Here is a 25,158-nt window from a genome sequence, read left to right on the forward strand (position 1 = left end):
CCCTCTCAAACCTTTTGGGCGCCCCTCTTCTGGTTCTTTCTGTACAGACTGTCTCTGACTCCTGCCCATAGGAGATCGTGTCCTCCCCGGCCTTGCTGAGGCCTCCCTGCTAAGTTGGAGCTGTCAGCCTGGGCCAGGCCACAGGTCAGACTTGGCCTCACTCTTCTCCACACGGCGGGGGGTGTGGGGGGGGTTGGCCCCCAGCGGCCCTGGCAGGTGCTCCCTTATGTCAAGCTGCTGCAACACGCTGCTGGAGGCTGGTGGCTTAAGCAGTAAATATTTGTGTCTCACCATTCTGGAGACTGGAAAATCCAAGACCAAAGTGCCAGCAGACCCAGAGAGCACGCATAGCTCTCCTTATGGGGCACAGCCCCACCCAGGAGGCTCCACTTCCGCTACCCGATCACCTCCCTTAGTGGTACCAGGGGTGAACTTCAGGGATCCAAGACCAGCTTTTTCCTCTTACTAGATTCTTCTCTGGGGCTTGGTAAGAGAGAAGCAAATTCACTTTTGGTGGGGACAGGAAGTCACTAAAGCCTCCTGTGACCTGCAACCTCTCTGGCTCTGGGCTTCTGGGCTCCTGATCTCCAATCAAGGAGCTGACCCCCCACCCATCCCTTCCACCCTCCTGCATTGGAAAATGAAACCAAGAAGGAAATGATTTACTCTCTTTGAAATGTCACTTCTCTGCCACCTTGCAAAGAGACTCTTTATTGTTACACAACACCGTCAACCGTAGCAACCTTCCGGAGGATTAAACTGTTATTGATCTTTCATTTTTAAGAACACTTTAGATTGCAAGACAGAATAGCAAATTTACAACATTACAGAAACCAAATAAGAGATTAGTGCGAATAAATGAAAGCCACCGCCAATTAATTTAATCTAGACTAAAAACTGCAAAATGGTTACTAATACTTATCATAATTACAATGACATTAAGGCGCCTTTTTGGGTTGTTTTGTTTCTTTGTAAATGGGATTTAAGTAACATACCCTACGAAGATGATAAATCTAACTGCATGACTACCAGGTGCAAGAATTCTATTTGTGTGGCATGAACGGGGCTGCTAATCCCTGCTCGTTCTTTTCTGTTTGGCAGCTAACTATTTCCTGGTGTGCTCGGTAATAACAGGCAGCTGTCCTGTCAGCCCCACTGAAAAATGAGATAATAAGGCAGGCAAATGATGTCCTTTATGTCCCCAATCTCCCACTTCCTGCAGTTTTCTTCTCAAACGCGTTAAGTAACAAGGATCTGGGCAACATTCGCACTGTTTCTTCTTCTAAAAAAGTTTGTCCAAATTCTGGGTGAATGTCATTTCCCTTTGGGACATTTGGTGGAAAAAGAGGCAGCCTGCTTCACTGCACCAGGACAGAAGGCTTCCAAAAGCCCGTGAATGGGGCCTGTGAATGGAAATCCCACCTCAAAAGCAACCGAGGGGATCGGAACTGCTGCCGAGGCCTGGAAGGATGGGTTTGGCTCCCAGGGAAGAGGATGGCTGGGGACCCTTCTGTGCTCTCGCTGGGCTAACCGGCCCTCTTAGAAGCTGCAGCAAGAGCAACAATATCCTGCGACTCTTGAAAAGGGCTGCCTGGTGGCCTCCTGGCTGGGAAATTGTCACCGAGTGGAGAGGAGGTCTTGCCCTGAGAGCCTGGGCTGCCTACATACACGGGTCTGAGGGACCCTGGGGTCAGCTGGGACGAGAGCTCTCACATTTTACGAGAACGGAAGTTGAGGCTCAAACTGGTGGGTGTCCCGATTGCCATCTTGAGGTCAGTGCCTTTTCCCAAGGGTGCCTTTCTGGGTGATCTTTATAATCTTTACAATCCACGCTGACCCAAGAGCATTCTCACTGAATTCCTCTGATTTAAATGCTACTTATATGGTAAGGGAAGCTGGATGTTCAGAGGACCTACATGTTAGCATATGGGTTGTCCCCGGCCTCCCTGGGGTTGGGATAAACAGGCCAAGGGCCTCTGCTGCCCGGGGTGGTGTCTCAGGCCAGAGAAGCACATTCCACACACCCCAGCCTCGGCCCTGCTGGGGAGGTGTGAGGGGCCAGGGGTCTGATTGAATCAGGAACAAACTGCCCGACGGATTAATACGGCGGGACTTCCTCGGTTCCTTCCTACTGGACGGACCCGTGTTCCCTCTGGAGTAAGGGTCTTGCTTGTGAGACAAAATTCGAGTCTTCTTTTTTGCCCTTTTAAAACAGCTGCAGGACAGGCACTGCCCTGGGGGCCAAGAACACTGTGCCTGCTGTTTGCTGCTGACTGGAGAGTTGGGGCAGCAGCCACCTGGGCTTGGTGGTCCTCCTGAGCCTGCCTTTGTCCTGCCTGGCCCCAGGCGGGATCAAGCTGGTCCCAGGACTGTGAGCGGTTCTGTGGGGGAGGGGCCCTCTGGGGGAAAAGGGAATTTAATCAAGGGTTACAGGAGTTCACTTTGCAGACAGAAAGCTCTGGCTCACTCCTCCACCTCCCCTACCTTTGAAAGACTGGTCAAGGTGAAGTCTAGGCAGCTTTGAGAGGCTGTGGTGGTTTGTTAACACAACCCACCCACTTTTAACTGGGGGAATAAAGCACCCTCTTATTCAACTCAAGGTTCTCTCTCCAGTCTTTTTCCTTCCCCATCTCAAGCTTTGTTTTCTCCCCTTCTATTCCTCACTCAGAAATGAATTATGTATATAAAATTCATTGAGCACTTAATATTTGCGGAAGTACCATTTCAGTTGCTTTACAAATGTCCACTCACTGAATCCTAACAACCCAAAGATATTTCTGTTATTGTTATATGGATGAGCAAATTGAGGCTCAGAGAGATTGAGTAACTTGTCCAATGTCACACAGCTGGCAAATGGAAGGAAATGGGAAATTCAAATTCTGGCTTTGAAGTTTCTATCATTCCTCTAGGAGTAGAAGAGTTAGTACTCATCTCAAATCTTTTAGACATACATCATCCGATACAGTAGCCACTAGCCACATGTAGCTATTTAAGTTGGCATCTAAATTAATTAAAATTAAGTAAATTACACTTTCAGTTTCTCAGTCACACTGGTCACCTTTCAAGTGCTCAGTAGGCCCAGGTGGCTAGTGGTCACTGTATCAGATCCTACAACTGTAGAAATACATCCCCAACTGCAGGGGCCACCCATGGGACACTCTGCCCTGGAAAAAATCCCTGACGTCCTATCATTTTATTCTGCTTGATAAAGGCCAGGAACAATAAAAACAAATAGTGATGAGATGTTTAATGTGTAGCAAATGAAATGTCACTTTTGAAAATCTTTCACATAATATTCATAAACTAAAAAAAAATTCTTCCAAGAAGTTCTAATGCGGGGACTGAAAAAAAAGATCAAATACCACAGCAGTCTGTAAAGTGCGGTGCTATTTTTGTTGAAAAGGACACACAAGCTAAGGTACCTGCACATAGAAGAAGCGCCCGGGGGGATGAGTACACACTGTTAATCACGGTCATACTTACTACAAAGTGGTTTGGGAGCAGGATTCGGGAAAAGGGGTAGATTTCCTTTTATAGTTTTGTTTTGTAAAAATAAAATTGTGCAATGTTTATGCTTTATGTTGCTCATAGAAAAAAGTTCTAGAAAATAAATTTTATCAAATGGAAAAAAGGAAAATGCTTTGTAAAATATGCCCATTTGGTGTTTGGATGATAAGATCTCCATATTCACAATCATAGTCACAATTTAAAAAGTGCTATATCACCCTGAGGACATTTGCATTTTGTAAGAAAACAAATTCTGTTAAATTTAACTCAAAAGACAGAAGCTATGAGGAGAGTTTTGGGTGACTGGAGCCTGAGCGAACCTAGGAGAGAACAGGGCCTCCCTGTGTCAGGGACCCACCGGGGACATCTGTGGACCCCCTGCAACATCCAGGACCCCATAGGAAAAACCAGGACGCACAAGCCTCAGGCCGCCTAAGGATGAAGGGCAGACTGGGGTGCAGGAAAGACTGGGGTGCAGGAAACGGAGGATGGGTGAGGTCTAGGGAGAAAGTCCCGGGACAGAGAGCTCGTGGCTCCTGCTCTGTAGAGGACAGGAAGTGCCCTCGCCTGCCTGGCTGAGCACTCTCCTTCACTTACTTCCTCAAGGTCAAACTTTGCTCTTTTCCAAAAGAACCCCAAACCCAGTGCACATGTGCGCGTGCGCACACACGCACACACGCACACACGCATTTTAACACATGCTAAAACCGCACAATTTAAATTTAAGAGAGACGGAACTCTGCACTATGATAAACTCCAAATGTGTCTCCCCTGTTGGCTTTGGGGTGGGACACAGCATGACCTCGCCCTGGCTCTGGGGCAGCTTGTCAGTTGTGCCGCCCTCCGGTTTCCTCTGGGGAGCGTCAGCTGGGCTTCTCCACCTCCGGGCCACAGGCCAAGGGAGACTTCTCAGAGGGCTCCTCAGAGGAAGTTGAGCCAGCAGCCCATCCACACGGGCAGAGAAGGAGCGTGTAGCCCGGCGGGCAGGCCGAGGCCTGGGAGGAGGCCTGCTGGGGACGCGGGCCAGAGCTGCAGTGGTCCCAGGCTCCCGGGGGCAGAGGCAGCCTCCCACTCTGCTCTCCCATGGTGCGGGCAGACTGCCCAAGCAGCCTGCTGAGGGAAGGCGACCGTGCCGGTCACTTGCAAGTCATTTCAACATGGAGCGCTTAGTGGTTGAGAGCGTCTGTCGAGGGATTGAAAGGTCTGGGGTTCAGACTCTCAGTGTCTCAAGGGAAAAGAAAAGGACTCTGAGGAGGAAAACATTTCTAGCGGCTCATCTCAAGGATGCATTTGTGAGGCCCTGACTCTTGACCCCCGTGTGAGAAAGCGTGTCTCTAAGTAGAAAACCGGAAGGCCTGTGACCCCCGCCGGTCCCCAGTTGCGGATTCCTCCCTGGGCTTGGCCACTCAAACACCGAGCGGCTGGGAGGCCCAGGCCAGGCCCTGGGGAGGCCAGGCCGGGAGCTGCCCTCAGCACAGGCCGGAACAGGCCTCCCTGGGAAGACTTTCAGTTCTTTTCTAGGAGAAATGTGCGCCTGGGAAGTGGCATTCAGAATATGTGGCATTTAAGGGCCAGCAGAGCAGTGAAGGATGGAAAGAAATCCACCCCAACATAACAGAAAAGAAAAACGAAGGAAAAAAAGAGATTCTGTCATTTCGAAATGTCTTTCTTTCAGGAAGGCAACATTGGCAGCTCACACATGAGCTCCTCAAATCGTCACAAGAGGAGCAGTTTGAGAAGTGGCCCATCTGGCCTCACTGCTGAGGCACAAGCACAGGCTTCCCATCCAGACCGTTTCCCCTTGACTTCAAAAAAGGTCCTCCACCAGGCACCTCAGAGGGGCCGCTGTCTCCTGTTGCCTCTGGAATTTAGTCTTGCCAGAGTGTCCTCATCTTCCAGTTCCAGTCAGGATGATTTTGTAAAGGACAGAAGGATTTTCCTCTGTTGGTGACTGAATGAACTCCCCACCCCCAATCTGCTAGAGTAGAGCGAGGACTCAGCTATAAACCTCTGGTACCCACCTCTGCCCCAGACCAGCCTTCCTGCTTCAAGTCCATGAAGAAAGTCTGTGAAAACATTGTTGTGAGATGATTCATCTCAGGAGCCCCTTCAAGACTTTGTGCTCACGTCAGAAATCCCTTCACCGGATGGTGGGAACCAGGCAGACAGAATGGTCACAGGGCTGCCTTTTACCTCTGTTTCCAGAGCAGCACACCCAAAGTAAGCTATCACATTCAGGACTCGTCCAGGAGGACGGGGGCCAGCCTGTAAAAAAGGCTAATGGTAAAGATTTTGAAAAATGTTTCCAAGGATTTTTATTATTTATTTGCAGTAATCACCTAAGAGGACCCAATAATCATTTCCTAGGGATGGTGTTAGGAAAAGCTAGTATCTGGACACAAGCCAAGTACAGTTCGTTCTTGTTATTCAAGAAATTGTGTTCTGCAGAACCACTGTGAATACTGGATTAGAAAAGATAAAACTATAGCTCTGGAGGGTTAAGTACCTGGGAGTCTCTGGTCAGTTTCCATCAATCAGTTAATACATAACCCTGTTTTATGTGCATTTCCATGTAAGACAACTTATTTAATATATATTGTTGACTCATTAACGTTGAACTTGAGGCCAACAGCACTATGACTCTGACTTAAGTGGAGCTTCCCTAATGCACGAGTTTTGCATTTCCCCTATAAGGCACATCACAGCTTTCTTGCCCTCAGGAACACTAGACAGAGCTTCAGCACTACTCTGGGGGGCCATTTTAAACAGCAAAATCTACAAAAGCACAAAAATCTGACCCTACCTAGACTATGGAGAGGACCCCCACTTGTTTAGAGTATGAGAGGTGAAACCAAGATGGCGGAACTTGGCCTGTTCAATTGGGACTGAGAAGCAGGTCCACTGGGTGAATTAGATATTTTTCGCCAATCTGTGTAAGTGTGTGAATAACCATGAAGTCCTTGCCAAGTGTTGCTTTTGGGGTTACCATATTTTACTGAGGAGCCACGTTCACAAATATGGAACCCAAGAATAATGACGACCACTTGTACGTCCCTCAGGGAAAGAGCCCATTAACCCTGTTCCTATTCCACAATATTTCCCTGATATTCTAAATTCATCAGTGCTCTTTAGCTCTAGCATGCTGGAGGCTCTGAGTTCCATCCCCAGCACTGGAAAAAATAAAAAGGGCAACAACCTCTGGGAAGGGAAACAAATTATGTTCTTCCAGCCATTTCTATATGATTATGAATTTCTTCGTTAATTTTCTTGCTGAAAAGGACTTATCTGAAAACAGATTTAGGAAGGGCAGCACGAGAGTTGATGTGGGCTGAAGGTTGTGGAGAAGAACTGTCAGCAGGGAGCCAGTGGGCACACAGGCACGAGGAAAGGGAGAGTGTGTTGGGAGAAATCCTAAGTCTTGGCTAGCAGCTGTGAATGTCTCAAGTGTGTAAAAGGAAAATCTTCACACATTCACGCCCGTCAGGAATACCTACGGAGAGGAGCATTCCACTCTGGTCACTTAGGAAAGTAAACAACTGTCCCCAAATTTACCTAGTGTTACCAAGGGAACCTGTATAGGGGCCTGGTGGTCTGATCCCCCATGGCACATTGTGATTGGGTTAAAAGTCTATAAAATGTATGGTTTCTCTTGCAATAAACGAGTTTGCAGGTTGCTCGCCACAAGCCTGCTTTGACCCAACTCCTGGGGTCTGGGTTATGACTCCGTCAGCTCTTACCTGCACCTGAGCTAGCCTGGCACACCCTACAAGCATGTCTCTGAGCTCCCTGAAAGACAGCCACCTTCCACCCAACCCAGCTCTCTTCCTTCCCTCCCCCATCCCAATTTGCCAGAATCCAACTGCACTTCAAAATTTCCTTCTTAGCCAGCCAGAACTGTTGTCCAAGATGTATCAATTTGCTCACTTCTGCAAACACTCCCTATTTACTCTGGGGGCTGGACGCATCTGTTCTGAGACCAGGTCTGTTCTGTGGGATGACCCCTGAGGTCTTGACTCATTCAAGTCAATCTGAGGCCACCACCATTTCTGAGTTTCCTTCCACTCTGGATAAAGGCCTCCAGCCCTGGGTGCGGAGACATTTGAAGCAGAGCAGGCAGGTGGCGTGTGGATGGGATCTCATCTTACCTGGCAGCCTGGACTCTGAATTCTTTTTCCTCACTGATGAGGCCTGTCCACCTCCCTGTCTCCTGGCTTGGACCAGAGCTTTATGAATGGTAGGCTCCTCGACCTCAGGCTAGACTCCCTGACTTCTACCCCTGGCTGTGACTGACCTCTGCCCCCCGAATTCTTCGTGGTCCTGTCCTGATTTTCCAGTTTCCTGACCTTTTGCTTGGTCTGATCTGTAGCAGCCACAGGCTTTGTAACCTTCAGCTGGCCTGCTCAGCGGTTTCCTAATGATGCCAATTCCTGTTGGTGTCACCCCTTCCCAGTGTGACGACCCTGCCCCCCCCCAATGTTCAAGACACTCCAATAATTCAAGTCTTTATCTGGAGAAGGGTCTGCATTCCATGCCCACCGTAGAGCAAATGGGTTGAGCGAAGAGGAATGGAGACTTGGAAAACAGCCTTGCTAGTGTCAGCTCTGAACGTGACACTCCTGACCTGCTGAGCAGGTAATCTGCATCGTGGGTGTTTACTTTCCTTCTGGGTCAATGATAATGGTAGGATGTTAGAGCCAGAAGAGACACTGTATTCCTTCACATCAAAGATAAAAAGTGGGGCCCCGGGAAAGTAAAGAAACTTCAAAGTCTATTAAACTTCAGGGGTGGGATTAGAACCCAAGTCACCTGATCCAAATCCAATGTCTGCTCCCGTATCCTGTGCACTTGGAAGATTCCACTCTTAGATTAGGTGAGCTGAAGTGTGTATAACAGAAACAGCTTTCACTGGTCTAAGCAGAGAGGGATTTGATCAGAGAGCCAGATGCTTGTGACTCTGCTGGAAGGGCTAGAGGGACAGGTCGTATCCCTACAGGCCTGTAGGCATGGCTTCCAGAAAGGCACAGGGCACCCCTGCATAGCTCTGCCTTCTGTGTCTCGGTCTGAGGATTCAGGAAGCTGCAGTCCTGCCCCTGGTCCAGGACCCCCTGCCTTCACTGCGGTCTGGAGCTCAGAAAGCCAGTCCTAGAGCTGCAGGGTCCAGGGCTGCACGTGTGCACAGTGATCTGTGGAACAGAACTGCATGCGGCCCTCTCCTTGCCTCTTTGCACTTATAAGTCACATCTCAGCCAGGTACAGAGTGTGTCCCTGCAGTCCCAGCTACTTAGGGGGTTGAGGCAGGAGGATCACTTGGACCAAGAAGAGTTTGAGATTAGTTTGGGCAACATAGCAAGTGAGAACTCATCTCAAAACAAACCAGCAACACAAAAAATCATGTCTTTGGCCAAAGCGGCTGATTGATGTCACCTAAATCCTATCCAGAATCCTATCTTCACCGGGTGGCTGGGGACAGGGATATCTGGAGTTAGGCTTTCAAGGCAAAGCAGTACAGGCAGGACGGTACCTGGGGGAAAGCTAGACTGGAATTAGAGTGAGCTAGCCGATGCAGTTCCCACCCGCTGCCTGTTTCCTCATCTATAAAGTGGGGGAATGATTTTACTGAAATCATAGAATTGTTATAAACAACAGTTTGCACTTCAAGTGTTCCAGGAACACTGATCACGGGACATCAGAAGTACTCAGTAGGTGGTGTTAGGAAAGACTCTACACAGGCAATGCCATTTTGAAATCCATCCTCCTTCCTAGAACAAGAGTCACCTCACGGTCACTGTGGCTCAGCCTGACCTAAACCCCAGACAATACTCCGTCACCATACAAAGAGAGGAAATTGGTATCTGGGATGGGAATCTTGAAAACACCTAGTTCAACAGGGAACAATGACCACCTCAAAGAATGGAGAGGAGAGCTGGGTGAGGTGGGCCACACCTGTAATCCCAGAGGAGACCTCAAGTTCAAAGCCAGCCTCAGCAACCTTAAGGTGCTGAGCAACTTGGTGAGACCCTGTCTCTAAATAAAATGCCAAATAGGGCTGGGGATATGGCTCAGTCGTTGAGTGCCTCTGAGTTCAATCCCTGGTGCCCCAACTGCCCCCCCAAAAAAAACAAACTCAAAAGAAAAAGAATGGAGATGAGGACCAGAAGGACCCTTGCCTGACAACCTCCTATCACTGCCTAAACTGCAAACCCTGCCTCCTCCCTCATGCTCCTGCGTCTGTCCCAGGTTATGAGCAGAAGGGGGCTCTCAGTCTCCACAGGGCCCCCTCCACGAGTCCTGAATAAACTGTGTTACTGTTGAGTTGCCTCCCCTCTCTATTTCCTTCATTTGGTTCTTTCCTTACAGGTAGTAATAATTATTTTGAAGTCTTTAGTCATGAACTTAATGCAGGTTTCACAGTGTGCTTATCTTGAGCTTGTTTTTTTTTTTTTTTTTTTTTTTTTTTTTTTTTTTTTTGCTGTACTGGGGATGGAATCCAGGGCTTTGCACATGCAAAGCAAGCACTCTACCACTAAAATACATCCCTAGCCCTTTTTATTGTATTTTAACACAGGGCTTTGCAAAGTTGCCCAGGCTGGTCTTGAACTTGGGGATCCTCTTGCCTCAGTTTCCTGTAGTTGCTGGAATTACGGGCATTTGCCTCCATGCCTGGCTTCAGTTCATTATTCTGTGCACTCAAACTAGGCTTTTAATTTTCTTCGGCCTGTCCATTTAATAGGTGTAAGAATTTATTAATTGACTAAAGAGTAAGTTTTCATTAAAATAGGACCTAAACTCATAAACAATTTAAAATAGATTTTTTTGCGGGGAGAGAATAATCTTATCCCTCCCCTTTTTATGGGAAGGAAAACAAGGCCCAGGGAAGGAAGAGAACGTGATCAAAATAAAACCATCAACTAATTTCAAAGCCAGAACCAGCTCCTACCGCCTCTTCCCTATATGAGTAAAACAGAGAGATGCTGGAGATAGCTAAATCTTTAATTTTCTAAAATATTACCAAAAAAATGTAGCAACTTCCTTTTTTTTTTTTAAGTCACTCTGTCTTTGCAAATATGTACAGATTGGAGAGAAAAGCCCTTCATTATTCTAAAAGGAAAAACATGATAAAGGCTGTCTCCAACAACAGTCAACACTTTATATAAATGTGATCTGATTCTTCAGATCAGCAATGAGATGAGGATACTGTCGACCATTATTGTAATTTAATGTTGTTCCAGAAGTCCTAGCTAATTCATTGAGATAAGAATGAGACATGAAGTGTCAGTGGGAAGCAGACTAAATTATCATTATTTAAAAATCTTTAGTGTTATACATAATGTGTAATTGTCTACCAAGAAAACACAAAAGAATCAATTCAAAAATTGCAGTGTTAGATATAATAAGACTCCGGTGATATGGCCAGCTACAAAATACATATTTAAAAAATTAGCTGCTTTCTTTTATTTCAGTAATAATGAGTTTGAAATTATAATACAAAAATAAAATTCTGTTCTTGACATCAATGCAAATCATAAATTACCTAGACAGGAAATAAATTACCTTAGCAAGAAATATACTGGACCTGCAAGAAGGAAATAAAAATATTTTGCAAAGGTACATAATATAATGGAGGCTTGAATAAATGAAAAACATACTTTGTCCCTAGAGGGAAAAACTAATAATATGATATAAAGATAATAACATAAAGATGTCCGTTTTCCCCAAAGCAATATATTTGCAATAAAAATCCAGAAAGGGAGTCTATAGGGATTTTGACAAGATAATTCTAAAACTCATCTGAAAGAATAAGTGAAAACTCACAAAAAATATATAGTACTTTATTTATGGACAAATACGTATGAAAGCACTGTTTTAAAGCATATATGCGAAGGTTCCTTGTTAACTTCATGGCTACCCCTGAGGTGGGAGGAAATAGTAAGTTGGGGACCACATAAGGGACTTTGAATCCATCTATTGTGTTTTACTTCTCTTCCTAAAAAAAACACATTGGAGGCAATTACGTTACAATGTTAGCATTTGTTAATAATTATGTGGTAGGTAATATTATGTCATTCTCTGTAATTTTTTTTTAATTTCACCTTTTTCCAAAAAGAATACTGAAAGGGACAGGAGATTATACTGCCAGATACAATGAACTCTCAATAGATATTATATACTTTACTAGTTTTTGCACAGAAATAATTAAATTACACTAAAAAAAAACATAAAAATAGGCCAGGTGAGGTTGAACATGTCTATAATCCCAGGGCCTCGGGAGGCTGAGGAAGGAGGATTGCAAGTTCAAAGCCAGCCTCGGCAACTTAGCAAGGCCCTAAGCAACTCAATGAGACCCTGTCTCTAAGTAAAATACAAAAAGGGGCTGGGGATGTGTCTTGATGGTTGAATGCCCCTGGGTTCAATCCATGCTTGGTGCAAAATAATAATAATAATAATAATAATAATAATAATAATAATAATATATAAAAACAGATAAATAGAAACTAATCTAAGGGGAAGAGGTATTTCCAAGCAATGAGGAAGTAAGCACACCACTGTGCACACCACTGTGCATTGCTTTACTAGAGAGAAAAAAAATTCAAAGAATGAAATCCCAAAAGAGAAGAAGGAAAGAGTATTGTGTATTTATCCAATTTCAGGAAAGAGAGGTCCAAATCTTTGAGCCCAAATACAAAGGTAAAATTTAACTATGAAGTCATTGAAGTGGAACAAGAAATGAGTACGGTTCAACTTCATGGGTGGGTGTGAATTTTGCACTTCTCTTGGAGTAATCAGTGTAAATGCCTTTAAAACGTCAATGTACTTTGACCTAATAATTCCAATAGGAATTTATCTTAAAAAAATAGTCAGAGAAGTACCTCAAAATTTTATGTACAAAATCTGTTCACTTGCGCTCAGGTGGTCTCTGGAGGAACCTAGACCAAGGTTCCGAGAAAAGCTCTAGTGAGACAGTTTGGAAAATACTTGCTCTTCTCTAAGGAAATAGCCTTTAACTTCACTCCTCAGAGAGGACAGTTTTTTATACAAATTATCACACAGAATAGTCATCTGAGCACCTTATACAATTTCTTTTGGATTCATCATTTGAAAGATTCTGTACCATTTCTTTTGAGTTCACCATCCAGTTGCAAAGCTTATGTAAAATTGTTATATATACGACTGGGGTGTAGTTTGGTGGTAGAGCACTTGCCCAATATGCATGAGGCCCTGGGTTTTATCTCGAGCACTGCAAAAAAAAAAAAAAAAAAAAAAGAAAGAAAAAAGTTTTCAAAAAGAAAATTGTTATATATAAATGATGAGGTCCCGGGTTTTTGAAAGGAGGCAATAGTTAGTACAATAATTCAGACCTGATAATGTTTATTTCAAAAATACTAAGATGTTTCATGTTATAAGTTCATGTTTAGCTGGACACAGTGGCACATGCCTGTAATCCCAGAGGCTTGGAAGCCTAAGGCAGGAGGATCAGGAGTTCAAAGCCAACCTCAGCAACTGAGAGAGGCCCTAAGTAACTCAGCAAGACCCTGACAACCCTGGGTTCAATCTCTAGCACTGAAAAGAAAAGAGTTTATGTTCAAAGCCAACTTGGACTTTGTATAGGTAAAGGGGGATTGTTAATTGAACTTTAAATGATAATCATGATTCGTAAAGCAATTTTCAAACATAACTTGATCGAAATGAACTAGAATTGCAGATCGTGTGGTGTCAACAAGTCCTGGACCGACTGATCCCGTGGAGAGGGGCCTGTCCGTGTCCTGGGACCCCACACCTGTCTTCACAAGTACAGCACCTCTGTGACCACGGTGAACGGGCGATGGGAAGCGCAGGCTTCCCCCCGGGGTGCGAGATCTTTTAATTGAACTTTTGAACGTGTCAGAAACCTTCATTTTCATTTCGCATTAATACTCACTAAAACTGCTCACCAGATACGCTGGTGTTGCTTTTTAGTACAGAGTGAAACTGTAATTCTTAGCTCCAGGGGCAGATTGGCTCTTAGGTGTCCCTCAGAGGCCCATGTTGTAAAGGCTTTGGTCCCTGTAATCCCAGGTGGTGTGACTGTGAGGTGGTGGAAAACTATTTTTTTCCCTGAGGTGTGGGGGATTTGAACCGTGGCCCTTGCACATGCTAGGTGAGCACGCTCCAAAATGAGCTATTTCTTCAACAGCAGTGGTGGAAAATTTAAGAGGTGTGGCCTAGTGGTAGGTCTTCTGGCCAATGGAGGTGTGCCCTTGGAAGCTAAGGTGGGACCCAGCTCCTCCTCCTCCCTCACCTCCCGGCCTTGAAGTGAGTGGATTGCTCCCTTATGTGCTCCCATCAGGTTGTGCTGCCACAGACCCAAAGAGAGCCAGGGCCACTCAGTCATGGACTGAAACTCCAAAATGGTGCTAAAATAACCTTTTCTCTTTGTAAGTTGATTTATTTTAGATATTTGCTACAGTTACGGAAAGCTGACTGACACAACCCCACCCACTCCTTGTGGTTGGGCAATGTGACCGGTTCAAGGTCAAGCTTTGAATGGCTTATTTGAGACCTGCCAGAGCTCCCGTTTTGTCTGTCTCCATTCCAAATAGTGGGCACTTGATCATTCTATCTTCTAAGATAACCCATGACAGGCAATGAATGTGACTCACAAGAAGATAAAAACCTTCATTATTTTAAGCCACTGAAGTTTGGGGGTTTATTTGTTATTGCAAAGTAATACTGATTAGTTGAGTGAGGTGGTGCATACCTGTAATCCCAGCTACTTGGGAGGTGAGGCAGAGGGATTGCAGGTTGGAGGCCAGCCACAGCGACTTAGTGAGACCCTGTTTCAAAATAAAAAAATATTTTTTGGAAGAGATAACTCAGTGGCAGAACACTCATGAGTTCAAATCCCAGTGCCACAAAAACAAAAACAAAAAAACCACACAAAACTACTAAACAAAACAAAAACACTGACTAATAATACTCTTTAGAGAGGCTGAGGAGTCTACTATCTAGAAACCCCTAGACCTTGTAACCCCTACAGGAAGTGCCACTATGCTTGCTAACCAAATCTTTCTCCTCTCACCATTCTACATCAGTTTTTGATACAACATATGGAGAGAAACTACCTTACTTTTACCGTTTTGAAAATGGTCAATTCAGAGTCAAAATTTTGCAAAGCAAGCTTCAAATCACATCAAGTTTTAGATGAACTTCCATAAACTTTAAATTTTTTAAAAAATGTTCTAGAAAAATCCAATCTCACCTAATCCAGAGTGACATGTACTCACATGGCTGCTGCTCTAGTTACAAAGAAAAAAAATTAAATCACGAAACATGACTGAACGGTTATTAAATAGTATCTAGTCCCTAATGGCAAATTCATTTTCATTTAATAACAAGTTATTGTGAAATATAATGAAAAATAGAGTGGCATGCAAAATAAGCTGGCCTCTGTTTTCATTGACATTGTGCCAGTTTCTTGGGTGCAGCATTACCATACAATCCATCTTCATAAAGCACTCTTTGGAAGGCATTATTAAACAGCAGGAAGGGGTGGCAGATGACAGCTTCATTAGTCATGACTAGGTAATCCTGGCCAATTTCTCTGGGGAATTATTAACACATTCTTAAACACCCAAAAAGAAGAGAAGAAGATTGGTTGTATGATATTGGACATTATCCAAATCCAAGTTTCTTTGGGGCCCAGAATAGTTGCTCTTCCCCAGAGCTCCCTGGAATGTTCCTGGGGAGTGGGACCTAATGAGTCAGAATGGACCAAGACCTCAAAACTCTTGCCATTGCTGAATACACAATAGAGAGAAACAATCTGCATGGCATTTGATTGGTAGAAAGTTTAGGTTGCATTGTTTGTCAAGTGGATGGATTACTCCCAAACTCATTCTTGTCTGGCTCGAAAACAGGAGCCCCAAGATGGTGTGTCTGGGAGCCCAGGAAGTGCATCCTAAGCCCACCAGAACCCAGCACGAAATCCCTGCACCCAGTCATCCCAAGATAGCTAAAGATTTTCCTCATCCCCAAGAGCTTGCTCTCTTTTCCTGGGTAGTTTGAAAAGATCCTGAGTGTTTCCATGACCTTCTCTAATGACACTGTCATTTGGTTTATTGGTGAGTCATCTGGGTGGGGTCTGAGAGCGTCCGGGAATTAGTTTATTCTGAGGGCCAACAGAGTTTCACCACAGGCGAAGACAGTACTAACGGTGTGTTGGAAGCTCTCTGCTCATCTCCTGGTGTAGCAAAAGGGCTTAAGAATTGGAGTGAGACTTGAGCTCAAGTGTTTGACCTCCCCTCATCAGTTGTAGGACTTTGGGCAAGTTAATTAACCCCTGCTAGCCTTGGTTTTCTCATCTGCAAAATAGGGGTAATAATAGAGCTCATAGAACTCTCGTTGAGCTTTGTGAGGGTTAATTAAGGTAATTAGGTAAAGTAGTTGGCAAGGTGCTTCAACAAATATTTTTCCCTTTATATAAATCCACGGGTTCTTCATCTGTAGAGTCAACCACTCATGATTCAATTTTTTTAAAGTGCCTCTATTGTAAACATGTGCAGACTTTTTTTGTCATTGTTCCTTAAGTAATACAGTTATGTACTACTTAAGCATTTACATTGTGTTACACAGCATTCATGTTGTACTAGGTACAGTGATCCAGAGCTGATTTAAAGTGCATGGAAAGATGTGCACAGATTATATGCAAATGCTATGTCATTTTATATCAGGGATTTGAGCATCTGAAGATTTGGGTATCAGGGGAGGGCCTGTGACCAATCTTCCTTGGATACAGAGGGATGACTGTATCTGTAAACTGTGTTCTGCTTCAAAAACAAAAGCAAAAATAATCAGATTTATAGAAAAGAGACATTGTTATAAGTTGTTTGTATTATTCTGTTCACTACTCCCAAGCTAAACTGTAAGTGCCTGTTTTCATCTATTTTTGAAAAGACAGCAATAATGGCCAAATAATAATGACTACAGTCGTTTAATTTTCACATCAACTCTTATTATCCCCATTTTCCAGATAAGGAAATGGAGGCACAGAGAAGAAATATGTTGCCTAAGATCACGCAGGCAGTGTATTTCAGAGATGTTATTGGAGACCAGTATGCCTGCATAGTCTATGCTCTTAACCATCACCACTGTATTTATGAATCTTTGTTAAGCTGAACTGAACTTAAGAACTCCTGTCTAAACAGCAAGCAGTTTCTGCCACATTTTTTTTTTTTTTTTGATACCAGATATTGAACACAGGGATACTTTACTATTAAGTTTCATTCCCAGTCCTTTTTATTTTTAATCTTGAGATAGGGTCTCACTAACTTGCTTACAGCCTTGCTAAATTGCCGAGGCTGACCTTGAAGTTGTGATCCTCCAAACAGCAAGTGTTCTAAGGGCATTGTGTTAGTCAGTTTTCTGTCACTATGACAAAATACCTGAGATGATTAACTTAGAAGGAGAAAAGGTTTACCTTGGTTCATGGTTTCAGAGGTTTTAGCCCAGGGTCTCTTCGCCCTGGTGCTTTGGACCTGTGATCAGGCAGCATGTCATGGAAGAGCTGCTCACCTCATGGCACTGGGCAGCAAAGAGAGAAATGAGTACCAATATCTCCTTCAAGGATACAACCCCAATGACCTAACTTCCTTCTTCAGACCCCACTTCCAAGAGTGTCCATCACCTCCCAATAGTGCCACAAGCTGGTGACCAAGTCTTTAACATATGGTCTTGGAGGGGACATTTAAGACCCAAACTATAGTGGGCTCTGAAGTGTGTACAAATTGCCAGTCTAGGATTCTCCCCTTCCACTCTCTACAAAGCTACAGTCCACACTCCAGGCCTGGGTCCCAGGAAGCCTCCTTGGATCCTTCCGTTCTCTTCTCTCTGCCATTCTAGCCTCGTCCTTTCCACAACCCACTCAGACCATTCGAATCCTTCATTCATTAATTGCTTCCAAGAAGATGAGGAAGGGTGACAGCAGAAGAGGGTGACAGAGTGATACAGCCAGGGAGAAGAGACAGTCCAGGAACAAGAGAAAGAGCAGGGGAGGGGAGGGGAAGCTAACAAGACAGCAAGAACCGGAGGTGGCTGCAAGGCCAGGCAGATTTCCTTTAATATTGGGGGTGCTGGGGTTCAACCCGGGCCTTCCACAGGCTAGGCGAATGCTCTACCTCTGGGCTGCTCCCAGGTCTGGATTTCAGTTTTAAATATTCCATGTCGTAAAATCTGAACTTTTTTTTCCCCTTTGCTCCCTCTGGTTTTTGTGAAAGAGTGATATGTTTTTTGCTTTAGGCAGCATGAAAGAATTTTGTTTTTAGTGATTCCTGACATCAATTGAATTTGTAGCAATGAATATTGTGAATTTTTTTTCATGTTTTTTTGTCTTTCTTTGAAATCAATTTAATAAGAATATCCTTTTTTTTTTTTTGGCTAAGATTAGGAAGCTCTTCAGTTACTTATTTTCTGGTTAAAAAAGATGTTAAAATGTTAAATTCCAACTGGAATTTAATACCAGTTATGATCAATTTAGTAAATATTGATCGAGTGCTTAATACATGTCTGGCAGAGTGCCCAGCCTCACAACACAAACATGGATAGATGAAGATCTTCTCTGCCTTGGAGGAGCTTTGAGCATAATGGAGACTTCTCAGACTTGGTGGCATCTAGGGAGCCTGTTAGAAGTTCCTGTATCTAGGTTCCGTTCAATTTCTGAAGCATCCCAGTGCACAAGACTCTCTGGGGAGGGCACCAACACTAAGTACCCCTCTGTCAATCACTGACCCCACTTTAGGGACAGTTATCCAAGATTTCAAAGGCTCCACGAACACCTCTGTAACCCTGTCTGCATTTACTTCCTTAAAGTGCAGCCAGGTTCCATGTGACATGAGGGAAGCACAGACGGGTGAGGTCAGGAGACAGACCTGCTCACATCCCAGCTGAATGACATGGATTCTTCTCAAAAAGTCTGGAGGTTTGAATTAGCATTGGGTCACTGGGAAAAATTTTTTAAAAATTTGTTCTTTTTAGGTATATTTCCCCAGTAGAGTGGGGAAATATCTTAATTTTAGAGTTTTTAATATTAAGAATATTGATTGAAAAAACTGAGTTTCAGTGGTCTATCTTGTCTTCCAATCTGCATAAGGACAAGTGAAGTGTCACTGTCTTAAACCAAACTTTTACATCTCTGCAAAAGCCCAGTATAATAAATTCACAAATGATTTGATTATGCACCATATGTTTCTTGCACTTCTAAACTCTCAAATTGCCAACTAAAAATAATTCCCCTAATCTAGTTGTTCTCCCCTTTGTGGCTTCAAATTCTGTAATCTGGGGATCTGATAATATTCTCCCCCATCTTATTTTTTTTTCTATAAAATAAAACAGAAGTAATAATGTTATAAACATGTATGAATATGGCAAGATGAATCTCACTATTTTGTATAATTATAACCTGCCAATAAAAATGAATCAACAAACAAAAGCGATGATATAAATGACGAGCTCTTCCTTTCCAAGTAACTTGGATGAGGTCACCATGCTGAGCTTTACTGGACACAATTTTAGCAGAGCCAATCTGAAAAACAAGATTGCACAACAGTTGAGGTGTGTGTGTGTGTGTGTGTGTGTGCGCGCGCGTGAGAACTGGAATCACTTTTATAGAGTAGTGAGTAGTTTATGGAGAAACTTGTTGGTAATAACTTTGCTTTGCATTAGAAGTTGCTGTTTCAACAAGCCATTTTGAGTTCTGGCTATGAGCACTTCATTTATTCCAAAGGTATAAATATTGTTTCCCTTTGTCAAGGGTTCAAGGGAGGGTGACATTTCCTATGTCAAGGAATGCAAGATCATCAAGGGAGGGCTGAGGTGATGTCTTCTTATCTCCCAGAGAAGAGGGGCAAGAGAGTTGGCGGGAGGTGGGTAGGGACGGAGGTGGATTTAGGAGAAATGGATCTGGCGGGTCAGGTGAAAGCCATGATTAAGAGACAGGTCAGTGAAGTCGGCTAGAGAGCTGGAATTGGACTTCAAGATAGACCATGGTTTGATGTAGGATTGTGTGAGCATCATAAAAGTAAAGTAAGAATTATTTAGTCAATGGTTTTTCTACACAGGTTAAAATTAAGAGAAAAGCACTTCAATTATTTTTTTAATTAATTAATTAATTCATTCATTCATTCATTTAGTGGTACTGAGGATTGAGCCTAGAGTTTCTTTTCCACTGAACTAAACCCCAGCACTTTTTATTTTTTTGAGACAGGGTCTTGATAAGTTGCTGAGGCTGGCCTCCTGCTTCAGCCTCCCCAGTTGCTGGGATTACAGAGGTATGCCATCACACCCAGCTAGGTTCCTCCTTTAAACCAGAGCCTGAAATCAATTTAACCTAGTGCCCATTAATGGTTCTTAACTGTCTCTCTTTCCCTCTGTCCACCCCCCACTCAGGCCAGCACTGAGCTAGTGCAACAGCAAACAGTAGCGCTGCTTGATGGCAAGAGGGGTCGCTGGTGCCATGCAGTGGCACTGGCCTGGGTTCTAATACCACTGAGTTTCAGAATTTGTGTGAAATTTGGGTAAAAGAGAAACTCTAGGAGGCTGAGGCAGGAGGATGAGTTCAAAGCCAGCCTCAGCAACAGAGAGGCCCTAAGCAACTCAGTGAGATCCTGTCTCTAAATAAAATACAAAATAAGACTGGGGATGTGACTCAGTGTCGGAGTGCCCCTGAGTTCAATCCCTAGTACCCCCCACCTCCCAAAAAAGGGACAAATTCCAAATTTCCCAGACATAAACTTACAGGAAACCAAATGAAGATAATCACATTTATGATCTGGAAGGAAAGGGGAACTTGGGAATACAAAGCTACTCCATTACCCTGGCTCCCAGAGCGCCCTTGGCATTCAGTAGATGCTAAACAAAAGCGGGTGGATGAAATGACCTCACTGGGTGGCGGGCAGTGCCCTTGGGTTGTGGCTGTTGTTACCAGACCCTGAATTGACCTGAGTTCCTTGAAGAATCCTCCAAAGAGTCGTCACCATCAAGGCCTCCTGGGAACCTTTCTCTGATATTCCAGAACAAAAGTGAGAATTAAATGCACCATGTTAAAGACACAGGCAGAAGAGCATGGCCAAGATCAACTCTGAGCCTTCCAAACGGGGGTGGCTGCTGCCCCTGGCAGGAAACCCTCCCCCTCCCTCTTCCCTGCCGAGCCCCTGGGATGTGATGGCATAAGAGGAACAGAGGTGGGGGTGGGGGGAGGTGGGGGAGGACTGGGCGTAGGAATCTCCCGTCCCCCTCCCGCAGGTGGAACAGCATTCTCAGGCTTCTGTGTCTCAGGCTGCTTCCTGGCTTGGCCTCCTGGGCCTGGAGTGTGAACCCCTGTTCTTGGATCCCCAGGTTGGATGGAGGCGGCTGGTGCACACATGTGTGCCAAACGCCTCCAGCTCGGGTTGATCCTGGCTTGGGAGTGATTATCTGCTGATTGTGACGGGGACAAGGGGCCGGGAAGAGAGTCCGCTTCTCATTCTTTGGTGATGTGTAAATGTATTGCCATTGGCTCTCCCTAGGAGCTCTAAGCCAGTGGTGGGAAAATGTTTTCATTGGCAGGAGGACACATTTCGCATTCACATACATGCATATCTGCTTTCTGGCAGGCTGCAGACACTGGGCCTCAGGCCTTCTAGCTCCTCGGCTGAGCCCAACGCTGCCTCCTGGTGAAGTTGTTCTTGACCATTCTCCCTGATCACAGCTCTTGTTGCAGTGACCATCTCCGCCACGGTTGGAGCAGAAGGATGGTAAAGGGGAGAAGCGTAACATTAGGACCTGCTGGTGGTAAAGACACCTCCCGAGATCCCAGAAGGGCCCTTGCCTGAGCCTGCGTGGTCATAAGCTTTAGGCAAAAAAGGAAAATCAGATTTTAACTACAATAGGCTAGGGATGTGTCCCCTTCCCGCTGATTCCTCCATCGATTTCCTTGAGGAGGTGTGTGATGAGGGAGAGGCCTTGGGGAAGCCAGAGAAAGACAGATTGAGGTAGAGACGTATTTGCTGGGAGTTCAGTGAGATCTACTTACAGGGTCCACACTCACCTCTATGTACAGTTAAGAAATTGTGATTTGCTCCCTGGTCATGGCTTCCAGAAACACTCAGGCTCAGGGGACACTCCCTGGCATCTTCCATCCTACTGGGATCTAAATATATCCTGCAGAGCCTGATACTGGAAATGTGTGGGTAACGAAGAAGAAAAGGGTCAAAATGCATAGCCTGCAAAGAGAGTCTATGGAAAGTTCTGGCAGTCATCAGATGTATAAAATTACGAGTGAACTATTTGGTTGTCATTGAGGTCTAGTCAAGACAGCAACGACCTTCAGGAAGAGATTCAATAATGCAGTGTGTACAATCATGATGCGCCACACTACCATGCTTTAAAATAGGAATCAGTGCAAAATAGAATTGATTAGAACTCTTGTGTGTAGAGCATGCATCTATAGCAATACTATAAACCAAGAAGTATTGCTTTTGTGCATGCCAAGCTGCATTTTAATGTCTACCAACATATTGAATCAATCTTAGCATATCTGATTCACTTATCCTGATGAAGTCTGGCAATGTCAGAAAAAGTGACATTTAAAAGCACTAAAACTGCAGCAAAGCAATCTAAGTGTTCCTGGAACAAAACACTCACATATTCATCCAGAAGTCATTATACATAGTTTAAGGGTAATTTGATTAGGCAGTTGTGTAGCTCAGTCAATATAATAGCATTTTTTCTTACCATTGTATTGCTTTTTTTTTTTTTACAATGGCATTTAAAAATTACTTTAAATTGGATTTCTTTCACTTCTATGATGATGATTTTACAAAATGGTCATATGAGATGTTTATACAAAAAGTATGCAGTCAGATGAGTAGAAAAAAGGGGATACTAGAGGTAAAGTACATACCTTTTTAGGATTTTGCCAACTTGAAAAAATGTGCAATTTAGCTGGGTGCTGTGATGGCTGCCTATGAGCCCAGCTACTTGGAGGCCAAGGCAGGAGGATAATAAAGGGAAGGGTGGCTGGAGCAATTAGCAAGATCTTGTCTCAAGATAAATGCAAAGGGTTGGGGATATGACTCTGTCATAGGGTGTCCCAGGTTAGACACACAGCACCAAAAAAAAAAAAAAAAAAAAAAAAAAAAAAAAAAAAGTAGCCATGATAGTTTGTGATTGGGAAATAATTTTTGACAATACAAAACTTTGTATAGAACGAAAATAGTATAGTTTCCCAATACTCCCAGCTCCACTATTAATTTGATGTCCGTCTCTTGGCCTCTTTCTCCAGCCAGATCATTGTAAGGGTGGCTTTGGTGCCAGCTGCCTGAGTTGACTTCTGCCTCCCCAGTTCCCAACCCCACCCCGGGAACCCATGACCCTGGGAAACCACTCTTAGTGCGTCCTCTGGAAAAGGAGGGTGCCTGTCTCTTAGGGGGTGCTGTTAAGAGTTGAGAACAGCACGCAGCATGCTGCACTCATTATGTGTGTGTTTGTTTGAAAAATTCATATATTGCAATTTCTCTGCTGTTATTTCATGTGCCTAAGTCTATTGGTCTGGCTCCTCCCAAGACTGTAAACCCAAGATTAAAGATTAATGAAAAACATCTTTAACATCTCACAATTCCTCAGCACCGCGTGGGTGTGAGCGCCACCTAGCTGCGTTCTCTGCGGTTCCATTGGCCACCAGGCCCCCTTCCGAGGATCTGGCTGGAAGCGATGGGATTTGTCGGACCGAGGATCCACAGTGCGGTGACTGGAATTCAGAACCAATACATTGGGAGGCACACGCAAGAAGTTAGAGAGCCGTCAGAGACGAAAGGTGTCTTTGCAGGGTGCTGGGGAGAGAGCGGTCGGGATCTGTAGCAAAGGCCGCCTCTGCATCCCGGGGAGAGAGCGCCCAGAGCGAGGCTCGGATGGCGGTCCTCAGGGAAGGCCAGGTGCAAAGGCGCCGGAGGCAGCGGGGCTCCGCTCAGCAGCGACCTGGGACAGACCAAGCCAAAACCAAACCAAACCAAAGTGAAACAAAACAGGGTGAGATGACAGCAGATCAAAGGATGACCAAAAGGTGCTTAACCAAAGGCAGCCGGGTGTGTCTCTTATCATGTCAAGACTCTCTTGAAGGAAAAAATACGGGTAGGTTATCAGCCTTAGGTTGTGTAATAGAGGATGCGATGGTCATGGCCTCCCCCAAATTCATACTCCGAGATGGCGGGGAAGAAAGCCCATTCCGGAAGAGGGTGAGCCCAGTTTTATTAACACACATGTATGTACAGAAGACAGGAAGGCAGTGGGGAAGGAAGGGAGGAAGGAAGACCAGAAAGAAAAGTAGTGGAATATGAATTGTGCTTATTCAGAGGAATTTCATTATGAGGAAAACTTTCATTCCTTGTATTATTATATAACCCTCCATTGTCATAAATATCTATTACTTCTGTAATAGAAAAGCATGTATTTAGTTGGGCACAGAGGTGCATGCCTGTAATCCCAGCAGCTCTGGAGGCTGAGCAGGATTGTGAGCCTCAACAACTTAGGGAGGCTGTAAGCAATTTAGTAAGACGTTGTCTTAAAATAAAAAATTAAAAGGGCTGAAGATGTGGCTTGGTGACCTGCCCCTGAGTTCAATCCCAGGTACCAAAACAAGACAAAACATGTATTTAAAAGCAATTAAGTAGATATTCACTTTTAAGTGGATATTGTGTTTTGCATCCTTTCCCTATTGTGTTATAATTTGGTTTAGTTTTCAATTGCAATTACAGAATTTAAAAATGGCTTGCCTCTCTGGGCATGCTGGTGGCCCACCTGTAATCCCAGCCCTCAGGAGGCTGAGGAAGGAGGATCACAAGCTTAAGCCCAGCCTGGGCAATTTAGTGAATTGCCCTATCTCAAAGTAAAATGTAAAAAGGCTAAGGATGTAGCTCTGTGGTAGCGCACCCCTGGGTTTAATCCCCAGTACCACAAAGGAAAAAAAACAAAAACAGATTGCCTCATAAAGGTATTTTTGTACCCCCTAAATGCAGCATAATATTCCACATAGAATGGATTCTATTTCCATAAGTCAAAATTTGATCAGCCTATTGACCATGATAAAGTCTTTCCAGCATGATATGAAAATGAAATTGCAAAAGATAATCTGACAGTACAAAAATTCAAATTTCTTTTCAAGAAGGTCTACCATAAAAGAAGGTTGAAAGATAATAAAATTGGAGGAAATTTTAGCAATACACATAACAAAGGATTTGAAAGCTATAATATATAAAAAGCTTTCACAAATCAATGAGAATCTGATATTCCAAACAACAGAAAAGTAGATAACAGGCAAATTCACTAAAACAAGTAATTTGAAAATATATTGCATAAATAAAAAACAGCAATCCTAAAAGTAATTTTAAAAACATGTAAATTTTCATCCTTGAGATTGACTAAGCGTGCAAAAAATAAATGATATTTGTTATTGACTAAGAAGTATATTGTATATGAATATGTTTTATACTTTGTTGCTAGAAATATAAATTGTCATGCCTTTTTATTTTTGGTTTTGGAGAGTAGTTTGGCTTGTAGGATCTCTTTTTCCCTTTTTCTCATTTCTTTTTCTCTTCTTCTTCCTCCTCCTCCTTCCAGCATGTTTTACATGGCAGGCAAACACTACCA

This window comes from Sciurus vulgaris, assembly GCF_902686455.1.
Source record: "Sciurus vulgaris genome assembly, chromosome: 9".
In the NCBI taxonomy this organism is placed as follows: Eukaryota; Metazoa; Chordata; class Mammalia; order Rodentia; family Sciuridae; genus Sciurus; species Sciurus vulgaris.